Here is a 19,836-nt window from a genome sequence, read left to right as displayed (position 1 = left end):
ATTGGGGCTCTGTGAACTAAACGGCAAGTGTCTCAAACTCTTGGCAACTGATCCAACAATGTGCCTTTCACCCTCTTGGGTGGTGTATGTGCCCATATATTTATTGAAAGCATTTCATCCTAGTCTTCAATCAAAAAAGGCCCCCAGAGCTGTTTACTGAGTGCCATTGATAGGACAGTCCCTGCCCTCAGGTTTAAAATCTAAAAGACATGACAAAAAGGAAAAGGGACTGGGAGCTGGGGGGGGGGGGAGGAAACTCAGGCACTGTTTCTTAGTTACAAGGACATGGGTGGCACTGTGGTCTAAACCCCTCGGGTTTGCCAATCAGAAGAAGCTCAGCGGTTTGAATCCCTGTGGAGGGGTGAGCTCCTGTTGCTCTGTCCCAGCTCCTGCCAACTTAGCAGTTTGAAAGCACGCCAGTGCAAGTAGATAAATAGGTGCTGCTGCAGCAGGAAGGTAAATGGTGTTTCCATGCGCTCTGGTTTCCATCACAGTGTTCCGTTGTGCCAGAAGCGGTTTAGTCATGCTGGCAACATGAAACGGAAAGCTTTCTGTGGACAAATGCTGGCTCCCTTGGCCTGAAAGTGAGATGAGCGCCACAACACCATAGTGAAGGAAGATGGGAAGGATTTCTCTCAGTATTCTCTGTACCTTGTACCTTGTACCTAAGAAGGGTTCTGCAGTAAATTCCTGTGCTAATCCTGTTTTTGCAGTTGTGGCAGTTAGCAAACGATGGCTGTTTACTAACTCTGGCAGGTCAAGAGTCCAGTTAGCAAGAAATGCAGCTGTTTGCAAATCTAACCAGCCTTGCCAAGAAGGCCTTTCCTGCCTCACGTTTCCTGCTTTGCATGCAAAAGATAAGAAAAGGCACGTACAAGCAAGAGGGGAGGGGGAAGTGCTTAGCTAGCAGAAAGACACGTAAGAGGAATGTTTAGCAAGCAGTATAAATGTGTTTAGCAAGCAATATAGATGTGCCATATAAGGGAATAAGTTGAACATTTGCCAGCTGATTGGGGAAAATTTGAGGAAGGAATGGGAGGGGGGAGAATGTTCAGAAAAGTATAAGAAGGCTTGCTGAAGTGTATTGCTTTACAGTCAGTTTCCAGGAGCTATCCTGCTGGTTGTCTCTGTGCACAGATTGTCTCTGTGCACAGATTTCAATAAACTCTTTTTCTCCAAAGAAGTTGCTTTCCTGGTACTTTTGTTCCCTCCAAGGTCCGGGGATGGCGAGGCTGATGGATCCCTAGGTAAATAAGGCTTCAATAGTTGCCTTTGACTGGACTTAACTGTCCAGGGGTCCTTTACCTTTACCATTTTTACCTCTTAGTTAGAGTTCTTGTAATGACCAACTGGAATTTAAAAGTTTCAATAAAAGAAGGAACAAAAGGTTGCTGGCCTTAGTAGCTCAGTGCTAGAAACAAATCTAGAGACCAGTCGTCACCTATAATTTATCAGGCATGTGACAGCCATTTCCTCTATGTTGTCTGCCTAAAGCCTACATCATGGGTAGGCAAACTAAGGCCCGCAGGCTAGATCAGGTCCAATTGCCTTCTGGATCCGGCCCGTGGACGTACCGGGAACTGCCATGTGGCTCACCAATGCGCACGTTCTTTCCCTCTCCCTCATCTCAGGAGGACTGAGAACAGGGCTAGATTTGGGCTTCAAGGCAGACAGAAATTCAACAGAGACCCGGTGGGCAGAAATACAACAAGAGGTGCATTGCAGGGAAAGTGTTTCCTGATGGATTTCTGCCTGTTTGGAATACTGGAACTCTGCCAGAAACAAATCAATAGTGATCACTCATAGGTAGAAAGGATTTTGATAGAGCAGAATAAGCTGGCTGGGATGAGAGTCCACTGAAACTGCTCTGTCCTGTCCTGTCCTGAGGACAGAAAAGGAAATAAATTATCCTGGCCTTATTCTCAAGGTGCTTTGGAGCATAACAGATTGGCATTAAAGTTCACTATATTTATAAATATGTGTGTGTGTGTGGAGGAAGGGACTAGGCAAAGTGGGGTAAAAATTATTTTGCTCAGTCCTATCTGGAAAACTCTTCAGAGAAGTAAGCAGGTTTTTTGGCACTGAATTTTGTTAATACCTCACTTTTAATGCCTCTGAGCTCTCAGGATAGATCTTCAGTAGATTATGTTGCCTGGCATGGTTTAGACTGGAGTGAGGCAAGAGTGATTAGTTGGGAGTTGGGCCAAGGTTTAAGCACTAACTGGGACTATACTGTGAAAGCACATTACTTGCTCAGCTTCTGTTGAAGAAGACAAGCCACCCTGTCCCACAGACCATCCCAGAGCGCTCTTGATCCTATGAAAAATATACTCATTTCCCCCCCTCCTTATCATACAACACCATCTGTAAAGCAATCAGTTTAGCACATGTGTGTTTAGTTTGTATAAGTTAGTTTACGTCATGAGAAACTTTCCAAAAAATTGCAGTGCGGTAAGGACTGGTGAAACGGAAGAACATTGAAAGCTGGGCGGCGGGGGGGGGGGAGAGATTGTAGCGGTAATGGAGGAGTCAGGAACTAAACTGCCAGCGGAAGACTCAGTTGAACATTTTTTCCTGACATACTAGTCCCTTACCTTTCCCGCCCCGACCTGGCCACAGTGATCCATGCGACGGTCATCTCCAGGCTTGACTACTGTAATTCGCTCTACGCGGGGCTGCCCTTGAAGCTGTCCCAGAAACTCCAGCGGGTACAGAATGCTGCAGCGAGGCTCCTCACGGGGTCTCTGCCATGGGAGCATATTCACCCAGTGCTTTTCAAGCTGCACTGGCTCCCGGTGGAGTACAGGGTCAGATTTAAGGTGCTGCTTTTGACCTTTAAAGCCCTTCACGGCCTAGGACCCTCGTACCTACGGGACCGCCTCTCCCGGTATGCCCCACGGAGAGCCTCAAGGTCCATAAATAACAACACCCTAGTGGTCCCAGGCCCTAAGGAAGTTAGATTGGCTTCAACCAGAGCCAGGGCCTTTTCAACTCTGGCTCCGGTCTGGTGGAACGCTCTGCCTCATGAGACCAGGGCCCTGCAGGATCTGATTTCTTTCCGCAGGGCCTGTAAGACAGAGTTGTTCCGCCTGGCCTTTGGCTTGGAGCCAATTTGATTCCCTCCCTCTCTTTTTTTTCCTTTCTTTTCCTTCTCCTCCTGCGATGAGGCTACATTTTAATATTTTAATGTTCCATTATTTTAATGTTGTATTTTAATTTTGTTTTTAAGTTGTAATCATTCATCTTGTTTTTATTATTGCTTGTAAGCCACTCTGAGCCCGGCCTTGGCTGGGGAGAGCGGGGTATAAATAAAAAATAATAATAATAATAATAATTATTATTATTATTATTATTATTATTATTATTAGTTTTCTTTGAGCAGGGAGGTGTGTGTTTATGTGTATATTGTCTCCTCATCTATTAATTGCTTGCCAGGAAATATGTTGCACATTTTCATATATACTGTATAAACAATTGTAATGATTAAAAAACTAAAAACACTTTGATGTGTAAAGTCAGCCTCACATTGACTGACATAATGTAAATCATCTTTAATGCTTATCAGCTATTTATTTACATAATCTGCACTAAGAAAAGGGGGGGAAAGGCTTTTCTTATTCCAGTCTTATATCATCAACATTTAACAATATTCTTGCCCCCCTCTTCTCCTGCTTCTCTTCTTCCATCTTTTCTTCTACTACAGCAGCTGTATTTTCTTCAGTCTTTCACTTCACCTTATTCTGTGTTATTTATACTAAGTAACTTCCTTCCATAATAAAAAAGATTGTTTAAAGGAGAAGTGACATCAGCATTGAACTGAGGGAGGGATTTACCACAGTTGTGCCAAATGCTACAAAATACACCTTAGGTCAGGCCTGGGGAACCTTAGGCCCTTCAGGTGCTGTTGGACTCCAATTCCACCAGCTCCCTCCATCTTGGCCAATGGTTAGGGATGATGGGAGTTGGGAGTCCAGTGCCATTTGGAGGCCCAAAGGCTGCCCAGCGTTGCCTAGGCAAAAGCTGCCATATCCCATTCCTGCTAGGTAGCCTTGAGAACTCCATCATTTCCCCACATCTTACTGTCTCTTCCCTCCTTCCCCCTCTCAGCCACTAACCGAAATAAAAACTGTGGTCATCGGAGCATTATTGATGGTGTCACTCGCTTCGCAGCAGTGCCTGCCAGGTGATGGAGAAAACACCAGCCTGTCCGCAGAAATGTCATGTAGACACATAAAGCCGGGATTAACATCAAAGGGCTCCAGTGCAAGGCTCCTGGTGGCAGGCCCGCCCTTCAAAGCATTCTTCAAACCGGCTGAAAATGTGCTAACAAGGCATGAAAAAGGCCCCACTGAGACAAAAGGAAAACACCAAGCCCGGGAAGATGAGCTGGATTATTTTCAAAGGCAGGCGCACTGGTCTGAGGACTGAGCGATAAAGCCGCCATAGCACCTCAGCCTGCGAACTTGTCAGGCTACTATTCCTGAGCCAGACTGGCACTGGGCTGAATACAGGGAAAGCAGTCAAAGTGTTGTATGGATGACTTGGGATGCAGTACATTGCCCTGGGATACAGTAAAAAGAAACAATTTTCCGCAGCAGAAGCCCCGCAGAGCCCTGCCGCTGGGAAGGGTGCTTTCTTATTACAAAGAACGTGGGCAAATGCATTCATTCATTCATTCATTCATTTGTTGAAATGGAATCAATGTTCTATACTTCTCTCTCAGGTGAGGATGGTCTAACTCATTGCTGAAAACCACTCCAAGGCATTTTAACAAGGCTAGTAAGAATTCAGTGGTCGACCCCAAAGAAAACCACAGCAGTTGTTGTTACTATTAATAATAATAATAATAATAATAATAATAATACATACATACATGCATGCATGCATACATACCCTGCCCATCTGACTGGGTTCCCCAGCCACTCTGGGCGGCTCCAAACAGAATATATATAAAAAGCGACAAAACATAAACATTAAAAACTTCCCTAAACAAGGCTGCCTTCAGATGTCTTCCAAAAGTCAGATAGTTGTTTATTTCCTTGACATCTGATGGGAGCGCATTCCGCAGGATGGGCGCCACTACCGAGAAGGCCCTCTGCCTGGCTCCCTGTAACCTCACTTCTTGCAATGAGGGAACCACCAGAAGGCCCTCGGTGCTGGACCTCAGTGTCCAGGCTGAACGATGTGGGTGGAGACACTCCTTCAGGTATACTGGGTTTAGTATCCTCCCTCAAAATACCTATGTGAAAAGACATGCTTTCAGTTGCCACATAAAAGCCATGAGGGAACTGTATCTCCAAAGAACGGACCACCATAATCTTTGTGCTTGGATTTCTTCTGCAAAATATGGGGTCTGAAGCCCCCCTTCCCCAGTCCCTTGTCTTCTACCTTGTTCTCAGTTCAAGCAGTCTCCTCACTGCTCTCTCCACTGTTGGCCTTGATCCCTGCCTCAGGTTAACCTCTTGGCATTTTGATTTGCTTTGGCTTCTAGGACACTGGCTTCAATTTCTGGCCTCCTGCCTTTCTGACCTATCTCTGGCCCTTGACCTTAACTGGCTTCCTTTCTCGGCTCCTAATTCCCGAGGCCTTTCAACTCTGGCTAGCCTCAGCAACCTTTCACTGATGATCCCTGACAAATTGCTTTTTCACGCCGAGATTTGGCTGTTAGGTAATCTCTGCTTTATTCCTCCACAAACACTACCATTACGCAGGCTTGCCCGATGTCTCCTCATAAAATGGATTTGGATGTGCCTCTGCATTCCGTTGAAATCTCGCTGCACTTGGGTCAGGAGACCTTCAGTGGCGCGATGGCGTTCTTAATGGGACAGCGTAGAAACTGCCCCCTAAGTCTACCCATATGGAGTGAGCATTGCACATAAGAATAAAATCTGGAGAACAGGGTAGCCCAGCTGTAAAAACAAAACTCTGTGCTAGTTAATCCCGCTCCAGCCTTGATCCATTTAGTAATGCCAAAAATTCCTTTCTGCTCATGCAGACACATTTGGAATAGCTAAGAAATATGCAGAGAAATCGCCCCCATCCCTCTTCACTTTCATTTTGCCCCCTTAACGGGTCTATAAAAAAGAATGTTAAGAGCACTGAGCTTGCGTGCCATCTGAGGAGTCACATTCTTTTTATCAATGAGGAGTCCCTGGTGCCGGCCGGCACCAGATGCGAAGCATGCTGAAAACCTACGGAGGACAGCTATGCATTCTCAGAAATTGCTGTGTTCTTTCAGGTGTTATGAAGGCCACAAATGTAAGAGACAGCCTGTGATCCTGTGTGCTGCAGGCATGAAGGCAGGCAGTACAGAGATGGTAGTTCTCCAGAGTCTTGGAGACACTGTGGTTGAGTATCATTCTCTATGGCAGGGGTCTGCAACCCGCGGCTCCGGAGCCACATGTGGCTCTTACACCTTTGCTGCGGCTCCGGGGTGGATACTAGCGAGGGGAGGAGGCGCATTGTGCACCCCAACACTCCCCACTGTGGCGGGCGCTGTACTGGCTGTGACGTCGCATGGGGGCGGTACGTGCGTTAGTCACACACCGTCCCGATGTCACCTTCCTGCCCGCCCGCCCGCTACATTGTAAGGGGCATGTACGCTGGTCACTGCATTGAAAGGGGGCATGTACGCTGGTCACTGTTTTGAAGGGGAGTGAAGAACACACACACACAAAAAGGTAACTTGTTAAGTTAACATTTATTTCTATGAGGAGGAGTAATTCTGAGGGGTCAAACAAAGAAATAATAAAAAGTGACAAAAAAGTTATTTTTATAATGACGAGTTTTGCGGCTCCCAGTTTTTTTTTCTTCAGAAACGGGTCCAAGTGGCTTTTTTTGTCTCAAAGGTTGCAGACCCCTGCCCTATGGCATTCAACAGTGCTTAAATTTTTGTGTCCCTGTATGATCCTACGCAATGCCTTTGTATGCTCAGCTGTACATGTATAGGCAGGGGCGGCCCATCCCACGTCGTCACCTGAGAAGAAGCAGGAATTGCCACCTCCTGTCCCCCCCCCCCATGCCCACCACTTTGAGAACAGGATGCAGGACTAGATGGGCCAGTGGCCTGACCCAACAGGCTCTTCTTAAGAGAAACATTCTTAAGAGAAACATTGGATGTCACAGTTTTGCCCCTCATATGTATATGTGTATGTAATGGTACTTGAGCTTAAGAAGCACTGGCATAAAACCATAGAGTTGTAAGGGATCCCAAGGATCATCTAGTCCAACCCCCTGCAATGCAGGAATATGAAGCTGCCCCATACGGGGATCAAACTTGCAACCTTGGTGTTATCAGCATCACACTCTAACCAGCTGAGCTATCGCATGTGTTTCACCCCAGGCCCCTAATATCGGAAGTGCTCACGCGGACTGACCTTCGCCCCTAGCACAGCTGATACAGTAATTGGGAAGCAAGGAAGAAAAATTCACCAGTGGGGCAGCCTCTCTTGCTAAGTAGCAGTTGGCACATGTAACAGGATCCTCTAATCATTCACTACAGAAGGTTTTTACATCTGACACCATTGTCTTTTTCCCAGCTACAGGCGACTAATTTGTCAAGGCTGTACGCAGCGGCTTTCAGGAAAAAATATGCTTAAACTAGTACAAAGCATAACTTGCCCTATTTCCCCTGTGAGGCATTCAAGGAGTAATATTGCATCCATTAGATAAAAAGGGAAATTGAGGACTCCCTCCAAGGATCACACAGCCAGGAGTGATGTTGGGAGTCTGAGTCACAGTTCAGTGGGAGGAAACAGAGGGTAATATCTGTGGTCACCCCATTGTCCTTTCCCTCCCTCCAGCATCCCTGTGTTGATCACAGAGGGGCAGTTATCTGCATGCTCAGCTAAGATACAGCTTGCGATTTGGATTTTTCCTCCAAGCTGCCTTGCCCAAGAACTGTGACTGATCGGATTTCCTTACCTGAAAGTCAAATTGTCTTTCAGGCACTGGTAAACTTTGTGGCTTCTTAGATGATTTCAGCAGAGAGGCGTAATGAGCTTATGAAATTGTTTCCTGCAGTCGCCAGTCAGATACAGCCGGGTTCGTTGTCTCCATAGTAAAAATTCATTAATTAAGGTGCCCTTTTGGTACTGATGAAATAATAAAGCAGCAACGCCTTACAAGCAAAGTTCAGCCATCCCTGTAGACAAGCATGGAAACTAAGCGCATGTTATGTGATTCGTTTTTGCATTGTGTTTCCAATTCATTTCCCCCACCCAGTGTCAGTCTTTTGGGTGGGACTCCCCACAGTTCTAATGGCAGGGAAAAGGAAGATCAATGGGCTAAAAATGGTAGAGAGAAATGCTGTTCTTTCCAGACATCTTCCTAGTCTCTTTTGTAGCCTGAAAATAGGGATAAGCCTGATAAGCAGGGATACTTTGGGGCTAAAATCCAGAGGCAACTGTATACAGTGGTACCTTGGTTTAAGAACAGCTTAGTTTATGAACAACTTGGATTAAGAACGCTGCAAACCCGGATGTAAGTGTTTTGGTTTGTGAACTTTGCCTTGGAATAAGAACATGTTTTGCTTCCTGTTGAGTGTGTTCCCTTTGTAAACTGAGTCCCCCACTGCTATGGGAAAGCACGCCTTGGTTTAAGAACGCTTTGGTTTAAGAATGGACTTCTGGAACAGATTAAGTTTGTAAACCAAGGTAGCACTGTACATTGTTCCATCTAATACATGTGAACTGTATTAGGCTACTATTCTAAACACATTTACTGGAGATCAAGCCCACTGAAATTGGAGGGACTTGTTGCTGAGCGTACAGGTAAAGGGTTGCAATGTTGTGAAAGATAACATTTGCCTCACCATTCCTAAGAAGACATGAGTGGCAACATTTCCAGTACTTCCTGTCCATTGATTCTTAAATTATTTTGTGCTGGAAAAGTCAGTGTGGGTTAACTTACATCTTCCTGACAGTCTTCACACTTGATCATTATTTTTCTCACCACTCGTGTGGCAAACAAACCCTGAAAGTTCAGTTACTGGCTGGGACTCAGTGGTAGAGCACATGAGGTGGTATCTAAGTAACATGTTCCATTAGTGCAAGACTTTGCAGCCCTCTCCTCTCCCCACACCTCCCCAAATCTGCTCCAGAGAGTTGGGAAAACCTCTGGAACAGATATAGAGGGTGCACAAGGTGGGGGTGAAGCCACAAGCGGAAATCGCTGTGCTGATGGGAATGTGAATTGGAATAAAACCCATGTTTTGCATGGAGAAGGTCCCCGCTTCCGTCCCATGCATGTTTTGGTAGGAAAGCTGCTGCCAGTCATTAAAAAGCAGTGGGCTGGGGCTGATGGGAATGGTAGTCCAAAACAAAAAGAGTGCACCAGGATGCAGGAAGATGGTGTACACTGAGCTGGAAAGACCAAGGGCAGCTTCCAATATCCCCCAAGTTCCCTAAGCAAAAAGTGCCTTGCTGCTTCAGCATCTCTGCTATTCCCTCATATCACCAGTTGATAGCCTTGTTTTCTGGAACAAGGGAAGCAATTTGTGTGGAATTATGCACTCCCTAATAATCCTCCCATGCCCTTCCTAAGTATAGCTAAGCTTAGTTATGAGCAACAAATGAAAGCCTTTCCTCCTTTGGGAATCTGGCATCCTCTTCCATTAGATTCAACCCAATCTGGCATGCTGACCCATTGTGAAAAACAAGGTCATGGGAAAACCCACGAGTGAAAGCCTGTGTCGATGAATGCTCATATTACTGCTGTTCTACATGGGAACACTTTCAGTGTTTGATGTTTGCCATCTGTGCCCAGTAAAAAAAACACAAAAACACAAACCTATCCTAAGAAACAGATGGCTGTGCACATCCCAGCCCTCCCTCCCTCCAACTGCTCCGAATGAAGAGATATGTGTTGATTTAAAATGCATTCATCAATTTTAACATCCTTAGCTCTGTGGACTTCAGCATGAGGTGATCTATTATTGATCTGTTACTGCGTCTGTTTGAATGAAGCACACGTTCTCCCAGGTGATGTCCTAGCAACATTTTTTAATGCTTGCCAGTGCAAACTGGGAGACACTGGCCTGCGAGCCCTCCACGAGAACAGCCTTTACCAAAGGTGTCATGGGTTTAGAAGACACTCGAACTCAGGATGAAAGGGAGAAACATGCTAAGAGGAAGGCACGCTTGGCAAACCCTCACCGTGATCAACTCCCGCCCAGAAACTAATGTTCCCACTGTGGAAGGACATGTGTATCCAGAATTGGCCTCCATAGCCACTTACGGACTCACTGTTAAGACCATGTTCGTGGAAGACAATCTTACTCAGCAACGTGTGATCACCACAGAAGAAGACATTGAAACAGCAGAGTTTAACAGTGACCATTGTACTAATGCCTCCAAGCACAACCAGTATCCCCACCTCTACCATTAAGCAGAAGAAACACCCAGGCACATGGTTCAAATATGTTAGTTAGCACAAGGATGCTATTGCACAAGGAAGCTTGTCCTGCAGCAATTGTCCCCACCCCCATTTTATTGAAGTTGCCCCACTCCAAGAAGTCTAGGGTAGGGTAAAAAAAAATATGAAACTACTACATAAAGGCTCTAATTGAAGTTGCCTAAGAAAGGATAAACAAAAGACCATTGTTAATGCCTTCAGCATAATGGCCAAGAGAATGCAATTCTCAACACAGATTGTTGCTGCTAATATTTAATGCACCATCTATGTACATGTTTTATGGAGTAAACAGTTAAGTCTCGTCAAATTTGACTATGGGCTTATCTCCGCTTTCACGCTGAGGCAGCTGGCATTTGTCCACAGGCAGCTTTCCGGGTCATGTGGCCAGCATGACTAAACTGCTTCTGGTGCAACGGGACACCGTGATGAGTGCCAGAGTGCGCAGAAACACAGTTTACCTTCCCGCCTCAGTGGTACCTATTTATCTACTTGCGCTGGCATGCTTTCAAACTGCTAGGTTGGCAGGAGCTGGGACAGAGCAATGGGAGCTCACCCCGTTGTGGGGATTCGAACCGCCAACCTTACAACTGGCACGCCCCAATGGCTCAGTGGTTTAGACCACAGCGCCACCCGCTCCATTAAGTGAAGAGTTTGCAACCTAAATTTCAACAGTGGCAGTATAATCCCATGCAGGTCTACTCAGATGCAAGCCATGCTAAGTTCAACAGGACTTACTCCTAAGAAAGTGTGCATGTGATTATAATGTGCAGGAAGAAAAGGATGGAGAGGAAATGGATGAACTAAGGACAAATGAACACATGTCCTCAGTAGGACTAGCACTCAATAGTTCTAGTCAAATAATTGTATGAGGGTTAATCAAATCAGCATAAATGTGCATATGAATCTCTCTCTGATTGATACACATATATCAGTAAGTACCTGATCAGTAGTGTTCCTTTTCGTAAAAGAGAAGTCGAAAGTCTCCCTTCAAAGATGCCCCTATGCAATTTTTATAGCTGTAAGTCAAGAGTAGCCAAAGTTTGCTTTCCAGATGGGGTGAGACTAGAATTCACATCACCTCTGACTGTGGGACATGCTGGCTGGGGATTTATTTATTTCATAAAATTTATACACTGCTTGATTGTAAAAAAAGATGAAACCGAGAAAAAATTCCAGCTATACTTTAAAACATACAAAATTTAAAAGAGAGTGATACCTTGGTTTACGAACTTAATCCATTCCAGAAGTCTGTTCTTAAATCGAGGCGCGCTTTCCCCAATGAGGCCTCCCACTGCCAGTGTCCTTCCACCATTCGGATTCCGTTCTTAGACCCAGGTAAAGTTCGCAAAACAGGATACTACTTCCGGTTTTGTGGAGTTCTTAAACTGAATAGTTTGTAAACAGGGCTGTTCTTAAACCAAGGTACCATTGTACTAAAACAGATTAAAATTACTTCAACTTTCTAAGCATCTTGTCTAAACAAGAATGTTTTTAGCAGGTGCTGAAATGAGTACAGTGAAGGATCCTGCTTGATCTCAATAGGCAGGGAGTTCCAAAGTTTGAGACGCTGCCACGCTAAACGATCAAGTTTTAACAAATGATGAGAGATCGAACCTAACAACATACGGAGGGAACCATGATGGCTACTTGTGCCACAGAGAATTGAATTTAAAATAATGAACCCTGTAAAACACTGTATTATTATCATTATTTTCTTTTTTAAAAAAATCAGCTGCTAGGGTGGCACCTTTTGAATTGCTAAAAATGTGTTTAATCATTTAATCATAGTGTATGGAAGTGATTGGCATATCAGGCCAGGAGTTGGGAGACCCAGGTTCAAATCTGTACACAGACTGGTTGACCTTAGGCCTGTCTCTAACCTTCAGCCTAATCAACCTTCCTGCTGGATGGTGCTTTTGATCACTTTCCCATTTTGTTAAAAAAACTTCACTTGAGGGTTCTGGTTCTTCTGCTTCTTTTTTAATTATGCAGTTTGTTTCCTGAATCTTATTTGCATAGCTGAGTTATCTCCCTTAAATTACAAGAAGAACCAGTGGCAGATTCTACTTAACAACCCCTAATGGATGCCATTATAATTCTGTTGCTAGTTGTTGGCACTGAACTTCCACTGTCTCATCAGCATAAAGGGACACTGTCAGCCTGAAAAACAAATTGCATAGAAAATGAACTTGCCACTGCTGCTATTACAAGCCTTCCCTGAAAGAGATGATGAGGGACAAGAGGATAAAGATTCCTCTTCTTCCAAGGAAGGAAGCAAAAATAAACTAGAAAAGCTATGCAGGCCAGCAGCTGCATTAGAGAGAGAAATGAAAGAAGGGGTGAGTTTTTGCTCCTTTTGAGGAAAAGATCGGGACAAATAAATCTTCCTTTATTTAAAGTGCTTTGAAGGGTGTCTTTCTGCATGGTTGAACACTGGGGTGGCAAACTGGAGGTGCTGGGGCCAGAAAGTTATTTATTTGTTTGTAATTTTATAGGACAGAGTTCCAACCATACGCCTTAAAGGCATAATAAAGCAAAACGAAAGACAATCCACCATATGTAGTCACCACACCTCATCAATGGGTCTGAACTCACCAGAGTGGTGCATGCTCTAGTTACCACCAGCTTGGACTACTGCAACGCGCTCTACGTGGGGCTACCTTTGAAGGCGACCTGGAAACTACAATTAATCCAGACTGGTGAGACCATATAACAATGAAAGACCTACATTGGCTCCCAGTATGTTTTGGAGCATAATTCAAAATTCTGCTGCTGACTTTTAAAGCCCTAAACAGCCTCAGGTATACCTGAAGGAGCGTCTCCACCCCCAATGTTCAGCCCGGACACTGAGGTCCCCCTCCAAGGGTCTTCTGGCAGTTCCCTCCCTGGAAGAAGAGAGGTTACAGGGAACCAGGCAGAGGGCCTTCTCAGTGGTGACGCCCGCCCTGTGGAACATCCTCCCATCAGATGTCAAGGAAATAAACAACTATCTGACTTCTAGAAGACATCTGAAGGCAGGGAAGTTTAGGGAAGTTTTTAATCACTGGTGTTTTATTATGTTTTTAAAATTCTGTTGGGAGCTGCCAAGAGTGGCTGGGGAGACCCAGCCAGATGGGTGGGGTATAAATAAATTATTATTACTCAGATACAGCTCTCAGTAACCAGGGCCTTTAGAGGCCCTAATCACTTAAAAGATTTTGAAATTAAGCAAAACCTACAGTAAGATGGAAAATAATGTTTATTTTTCTACATTTGTGTAAATAGTGTTTATTTTTGTTGGTCTATATGGTCCATAGTAAGTACAACAATAGAAAATATCTGTGCTGTCCTCCTTCCCTTGATGCCCTAAGCATGTGCTTATTTTGCTTAATTGTTAATCCAGCCCCATCAGAGATTCCTGATGAAGACAGACAGTGAAGCAGACAGTGGCAAAACAAGAACTAGACTTTCCAGTGGTGGCTCCCTATTTATGGAATGCTCTCTCTGCTGTCTGGTTTGGGATGCCAGGAGAAAATATATGTCTCAGCATTTGACCATTAATTTGGAGGGTGTTGAAATACGTTTCTTTGCCTGACTGTGGTGCTCATCTTGAAGTGGGGTGGGTAGCATTTGTCCTTTCAATAAATGTTGAGAAGCATATTGGGGTATTCTGTTTTATGATTGTTTTTATACGTGGCTCACAAAGTCTTATGTTATGTGTTTCTTTATGTTTTGTAAGTCACTCCGGGACACTTTTGTGTGTCAAAAGTGATGAATAAATATAGTAAATAAAAACAATAGAAATGGTTGTTGAGAAATGGAAGACCTGACACCCTGCAACAAAACCACCCCCATTGTTAGAGATGGAAAATGATTTGTGCTCTTCTGTATTTATGCTAGTTTTAAAACTATATATTATGTGCTCAATAATAAACTTTTTAAAATGACTGTTGCTAAACAGGACCATCCTCACAGCGTCTGCATTGAGATGGGGCATAAATAAGATGTGCACTAGATCTGTCTCCTTTTCCTTTCAAAAGGACATTGAAAGTGTGTGCTCCCACACCTACTGCAAACGCTTTCCGCATCTCAGGTGAAAGGCCTTTTTCTTAAGCAGTAAATAAGTTCTGTTTTCCTCCTTCTTTCACAATTGAAAAGATGGAGAGGCACCTGGTAGGGGAAGGGCTTTGCTGCAAAAGGATTCCAGTTCAGTCCCAAAATCTTTAGGTAGGGCTGGGAAACACACTTGCCAAACTCCATACAGCCATTGCCAGTGAGTGTTGACAAAACAGGATTAGGAAGATGCTTGGCTTAGCTCTGTGTAGGGCAGCTTCCTATATCCTCACTTCACCCTACAGACACACTGCCAACTCTGCTGCTTCCATGAGATTATGCAGTTAAAATCAAGAGTCCAGGGGTGCCATCTTCTGGGGAAAACACGCAAGGCACAAAGGGGCTTCGCAAAACTGCTATGGCCTCTTTCATTCCCATCCTCCACTATCCAGTTCACTCATTCTCTCCTGGAAGATTTTGAGTAAGATACAGTTGAAGCGCAGGATGAGATCAGAAGCATATATCAGCCAAATTTGTGGGCCGACTCTGACACTGATCCATAACATTCAGAAACAAATTGCCCATTTGTAAATGGGAACACCGAACATTTTCACAGAAGTACTATCTTACTTGATGGCTCGGCAGAAGAATATGAGAAATGCCTCCTTTCAAACATATTTCATTGGGGGAGAAGATCAGGCAACTGGAAAGTACCCTCTAAGAGGGCATTAAGGTCATTGGGTGGTTGGAACTCATCCTGGCTTTGGGCCAAAATTAGATGGGGCACAAGAGATCTGTGATTAAGAACACGGGGAAAGGCCTTGTGGGTCTGGCCAAAGATGCATCTTGTCTAGCATCCTGCACAAAGGCTAAATAAACAGCTGACTCTAGGTAAGTAAAAAACGGCACATGAAGGGAATAGCTCTCCCATTGTTTTACTCCTCCAACAGCTGATACCTTTTCATTTTCACCTTATGCTGCAAACATCAGTGGGAAGTGCAGGGGGAGGGCAGCTTCAAATGGGAAAACACCCTTCCCCACAACACCACAGCCCCAAGCCATTCTAACAGCTTCTCCTGCGGCAGCTGCTACTCACAACTTAGAGCATGCAGGAAATCCTAACCACAGACTGCCCACATTAACATCTAGTTGCACCTGTTGTCGTTTCTTCATTTTGCATCTCACTCCCCAATGAGACTCACCAAAGTCTCATTGACTGAACACTGGAGCAGTGAGGGGACCTTTGTAAGTGGGAAGATATGACGCTGCCTTATACCAAATCAGACCATTGGTCCATCTAGCTCAGTATTCTATATGCTGATTGGGTTTCAGAGATCCTACCCAACGCTCCCTGCAACATTGGAGGGAGGCTCTTTTGCATGCAGAAGGAGGTATTCTACTACCTCACCATGAAAGCTGGTGGCAGAGGCAGCGCAATCCGAACCATGTTCACTCAGACACAATCTGTGTTCAGTGGGCCTTACTCCCTTGTAACCACATTTAGGACCTTAAAGCAGCCTTAAATGCTTCATTCCTGTTCATTTCAATGGGAAACTTTTAAGCAAATGCCTATAACAATTAAGCAAATTTCCTATAAAGGGACTTTAAAACATTGGCCTCTGAATTGCTGGATTAAAAAATACATAAATAGCTGTGCATGTTTGCTATATTTGCATTTCTTAAAAAGTAGTGATTGCTCCCAGGTCAGTCCATGTCATCACACCTGTACACCTACCTGGATGACAACTCTTGCACTCTCTGGCAGCTGCTGCACAAACAGTTCTTTAAGAGCTGCTAGAGCTGATAATTTGAAGGCCGTAAGAAAAACACTTGAGCCAACACAGTGCTGCATGAACACAAGGCAGCACTATGAAACCAACACACACGTTTTGAGCAGAAAAAAGTGGTATGTCAAGACAGCAGCAATGGACACTTCTTGTTGCAATTTACCTCAGGCCTCAGCAAACATAATGGCTGAGAGCGGGGAAAGAACGCTTTTCTTAAAAAAGAATGAAAAACAGCCTCAAACAGCTGCACTCATTAACACAGGAGCATTCAAGAGAACTTTGCCTCCTCAAAAATGCCCCTCAGCCGCTTATTTCCCAAGAGGGAAAAAGCAGTGGTTGGGGTAGGGTTGGGGACAGAAAAAGAAACCAATCAAAGCAGAAATGATTATGTGCCACCTTTCTCTTCCCCCCACCCCCTGCCAGCCAATACCTCCATGTAAGATGACAGCCTCTCAAGTTGCCATCTCATTAAAGCCAAGTCCAAACTTCATCACACACATGCAGCTTGCTCCTCATAATATTATTGGCTGATGTGCATGCATGCATACAAAGATGGCTTAAGCACAGCGCAGTGCCATAAAAGTTTCATGCATGGAGCTTCCTTTTCCAAGATCTTAAGAAGTGCCAGCAACCTCTTAAAGAAATGAACGGACGTCAGCCAATTGTTCTGCAGTGGGAGGAGGGAGGCACAGACAAGGGGGCTCTATCAGTTCCATAACTATTTGCAAGCATGGCATCACTATGATCTCATTTGTGAGGTGCTGCACAGGAACACATCACAGAGCACTGTGAACACACTATGGAGTTTCCTTGAAAAGGAGTCTAGTCTGGAGACAGCATTATTATCAATTTGTGATGGGGTGGAAGGTTCGCAGGCTATGAAGGACTTGCTCACAAATTTATTGACAGCTGCACGAATCATTATAGCTAGAAAGTGGAAGATGCAAGCAGAATATTGAATGGAAGAATGGTATAAAGAGGTGTGGGATATAGCTATTAATGATAAATTAACATGTGCCATTAAAGTAAGACAGGGAATATGCAGGAGAAATGATTTTGAGGAGATATGGAAGGCGTTTGCAAAATTTGTACTATTAAAACGGAAAGGGGTCAAACCATCACAAGAGGTGTTGAAATTTTGGGAGATTGGATAGTTACAATGGAATGGTCTCGGTGGTAGGGTGCACATTTTTATTCATATTTATTTATGATTATTACTTGTAAAAAAAAGTATTATTGGGGTCACTTTTCCCCATGCTTGCTTATTTATTTATTTATTGTTTTATTTTATTGAGATTATTATTGTAAAAGTAAATAAGAATAGGAAAAAAGAAAAGGAACAAAAGAAAGAAAAGGAGTCTACATAAATAGGAGTACAGAGCCATCAAACAAAGGGAGGGATATCCATGGGGTATCAGCAAGGGAACAGAAGGCACTAAGAGGGACTTGGAAGAGACAGAAGCCCCTTACAGATGCTCTCTTCTCCTCACTGGAACATCTGTTGGCAGGTCTTCGGCGGAAAACTATACCCTGGAGCAAACTGCCATGGGCATGCCAAGGAAGAGTGCAGAGCTCCCTTCCTGAGTGCATGTCTCCTGGGTTAGGCTGGCGCTGTACATATGAAGAGTCCTGCTGCATCTGGCCCAAGGCTCACCTAGTCCAGCATCCTGTTCTCAGTGGCCAACCGTGTAAAGTTCACAAACGGCACCCAAGTGCAACAACCCTCTCCCAACCTGTGGGACCCAGCAACCGTAGCCTTCCAAGGCACGTAACTTTTCTGATCTGTGCTTCCCAATTCTGCCTCTGCGATGCTGCTGCTGATTTACAGGAACAGAGGCTCTGATAAAGCACTTCGCAGCTCCTGCAATTCGGCTTCCCCCATTTGTACGGCGGGCTTAATAGTTGTTGAATGGATGCCATATAAACACAACATATTAGTGCGATTAACCGCCTCTAAAATTGCCGTAGGATACAGATAGCATGGGAAGCGGGGAGAGAGCCCTGCTTGGGAAGGAGCCGAGCCTGCCAGCCTGACGGTGGGTATCTGCACTGTGGCTGCTGGAAAGCAGCGAGCCCATCGGCAGCTGAATTATTAAACCTTAATCAAGTTACATTGAGTGGGCGACAGCTATTCAATAACGCTCGAGCAATTCCAGCCACACAAGGCTTTGCAGAAAATAAATCAGCCAGCCATTTTATGTACAAAACTGTCCACAAAGAGGGAAGGATGCAGGGAAAACTGTGTAATTAATAGCATAGAATTAAAAAGGTAAAGTTACCCCTGCCCGTACGGACCAGTCTTGCCAGACTCTAGGGTTGTGCGCTCATCTCACTCTATAGGCCGTGAGCCAGCGCTGTCCGCAGACACTTCCGGGTCATGTGGCTAGCGTGACAACCTGCATCTGGCGAGCCAGCACAACACACAGAAACGCCTTTTACCTTCCCGCTATAAAGCGGTACCTATTTATCTATTTGCACTTAAGGGTGCTTTCGATCTGCTAGGTGGGCAGGAGCTGGGACTGAACGACGGGAGCGCACCCTGCTGCGGGGATTCGAACCGCCGACCATGCGATCGGCAAGTCCTAGGTGCTGAGGTTTACCTACAGCGCCACCCGCGTCCCTAGAATTAACATACTGAATGCCAAAATAAAAAAATGAATGTATTTCAGGTGAAGGAAACACCTGAAACACACCTCATGTCTTTGTTTAAAGGAGTGGAGACAAGACACTTGCTTGCTTTTAGGCCAAGGGTGCAGAAACTTTTTTTGGCACAAGCACCACATTTCCTCATGAGTAACTTTCTGGGGACCAAGCTCCAACAGTGGGTGGGGCCAGAGACAAAAGTGGGTGGAGCAATGGTTGTGGCTTTTCCTTTTAAATTATTATTGTTTATTGAGAAACAGGGACTTCTGGAGGCGGCGCCTCCGACAATGGCGGATTCCCTCTAATCTAGAGGGAGAAAGCTCCGCAGAAATCGGGTCCTACCGCTACAGCGAAGCGGGGACCCTCCCGAAAACCGCAGGCGGTGAAGCCTGCGACCGTGGGACTCGACGGGCACCTTTTGCGCCCCCCCATCAGCAAAGGAACCCTGCAAAGGGCTCCGGAGCGAGACGGGGTGCTGTGAGTCAATCGCTACTTCTGCGGAGCGAAGCTGCACAGCTGAGGTCGGAGAGCACTGTCCTCTTTCCTGTGACAATTCAGCTTTTAAACAACAACCCGTGAGTAGGACAATTGAAAGATCAGGAGATCAAAGGAATCCCCCCTTTGATGAAAGAAACAACCTTGAATTTGGCACCGAAGCGGGATTGTGTAAACAGGAAGTCCGCCTCCCTTTTTTGTAAATAGACTGAAGCAAAGATCTTACAAGCTAAAAAGCCGGAAAATTTGATTTTAAGATTGAAATTTCCTGCATCTATAACTATAAAAAACCCCTTGACAACAGGAGGAAAGGGGGGGAAGAGATTTTGACCTTTTAATCCTGCAGAGAGTGAGAGAATACAAGCTACCATCGTCCCAAACCTGGGGACGGAATGTCAGGACAGAAACTGTCAGTGATGATTACTAATTGAAAACGGGAAAATTATTGACAGACTGAACTAAAAGA

The 19,836-nt window shown here is 44.9% G+C and overlaps 1 long non-coding RNA gene across 1 annotated transcript in view; it reads left to right on the top strand.

Annotated features, from left to right (window-relative positions):
- The first annotated feature begins 6,469 nt into the window (after window positions 1-6,469).
- Window positions 6,470-19,836, top strand: part of LOC310851229 — a 45,215-nt gene continuing 31,848 nt past the window's right edge. Inside the window, exon 1 of the long non-coding RNA XR_014567625.1 lies at window positions 6,470-6,680. This is a non-coding gene — a long non-coding RNA (uncharacterized lncRNA). The remainder of the gene's footprint in view (window positions 6,681-19,836) is intronic.

This window comes from Podarcis gaigeae, assembly GCF_964106915.1.
Source record: "Podarcis gaigeae genome assembly, chromosome: 1".
Taxonomy (NCBI): domain Eukaryota; kingdom Metazoa; phylum Chordata; class Lepidosauria; order Squamata; family Lacertidae; genus Podarcis; species Podarcis gaigeae.
The sequence above is the reverse complement of the archived record's forward strand: the minus strand, read 5'-3'. Positions and strand labels throughout refer to the sequence as shown.